Consider the following 1,702-nt stretch of genomic DNA (forward strand, 5'->3'; position numbering starts at 1 on the left):
TCTCAGCTGAAGAGTGCGCTGATTCCAAGCCATTTCCCTCCCTCTTTTTATTTAGCTAAGTTCCCAGTCTCACGTGGGGCATCGGTCCTGTCATTGTGTCTGACTTAGGGGCTTGGGGTCTAAGTTCTTTAATGTACTGGGAGCCAAGAACTTGAAAATGCCACTACCCTGACAATAGGAGTAACACGCTGACTTTGTAACATCTTAAGGCAAAATGGCCCTAGAGATGCTCACCATTGACCATTGACCCAGCCGAAATGCAACCACTATCGGTCTCCCTTTGGGGCTCCCAAGCGAGTCCTGGTAGCATAATGGCTAATGAGTTGGGCTGCTAACCATACGGTCAGCAATTTGAATCTACCAGCTGCTAAGCATGAGAAAGATGAGACTCTCAGCTACTGTAAGGATTTACAGCCTTGGAAAGAAACCCTATTGAAACCAACTCCACAGCACACAACCACCACCATCAACCTCTGGGGTTCCTGGGTCTTCACTCTGATGGTGGTGTTAGCACTTGGCTTCCCCTTGTTGACTTGCAGAGCGCTACCCATCCCAGGAGTCCTGGTGTGGAGCTGTGGACTAATGCGTCAGACTGCAAAGTCATTTGAACTGCAATGTCAGTGGTTCAAGCTCACCAGCTGCTCCTTGGAAACCCTATACAGGGTCGCTATGGGTCGGAACTGACTCGATGGCACTCCACAATAACCCATCCCTGGTTAACCTTGAATATGTGTTGAGTGACACAAAGAACGTGCAACTTACAGACCCTTGATAAACGGAGTGATTTTATTGATACGTTATTGTGGGGAGCCACACATGTTAGGAACAGTAACTTAAAATCAATGAAAACACTGCAATGCTATAGGGCCTCCTTTCCCCCGGAAGATGTGGCTGGTAGAAATCAGCAAGCTGGAGGGCGCCGCTGGACCCCACATGGAGGAAGGGTGCTGACTATGAAGATACAAGACGTGGCCTTCAGGGAAACCAGGAGGCCTTGATTTCTGGAGTGATTTGTCCGTGAATACACTGTTTGAGCACAAAGAGTTTATCTCATTGCATAAGTTGCTTGGGGTGACTTTGAGAGACATAGACATCTCTCCTCTCCTCAAGGGGATTTGCTTGTTTGGACTTCTCTGTACCTACATATCTAGTAACTGGGAGTCCTGGTGTGGTGCTGTGGGTTAATGCACTGGACGTTAAGTCCAGTTTGAACCACAGGATGGTGGTTCAAGCTCACCAGCCACTCCTAGGAAACCCTATTCAGGATCGCTATCAGTTGGAAACGACTCAATGACACTCAACAACCACCACCTAGTAAATTACCTTCTTGGGTCTAGAGGAAATCATCTGACACTGGTAATAACTTCTGTGGCCTTAGTCATAGTCCGGGGCTTGCTAATGAGAGAGATGTAAAAGTTTGTCCTCTTTCCTAACATTAACCGGGACAAGGGTCTGTAAGTGGCTAGTGACAGGTGAAGACCTCAGTGTATCTTCTGTTCCTACTTCCTTTTCCACTGACAGTGAGCCTACCACCAGCTTCTTTCCACAGGGGTCATTATTTCTTTACTGGAACCTGCTGCCGGGTAGAGGGACACCACTGAAGAGAGATGCTGGACAGGGGGCAAAGTCATGATACAAGGCACTGACTGCCACCAGCTATAAGACGAGTTGACTTTCTGTGCAGAGAACTTAGGCTACAGAC

The sequence above is a fragment of the Chrysochloris asiatica genome, unplaced genomic scaffold (assembly GCF_000296735.1).
Source record: "Chrysochloris asiatica unplaced genomic scaffold, ChrAsi1.0 scaffold00041, whole genome shotgun sequence".
Taxonomy (NCBI): Eukaryota; Metazoa; Chordata; class Mammalia; order Afrosoricida; family Chrysochloridae; genus Chrysochloris; species Chrysochloris asiatica.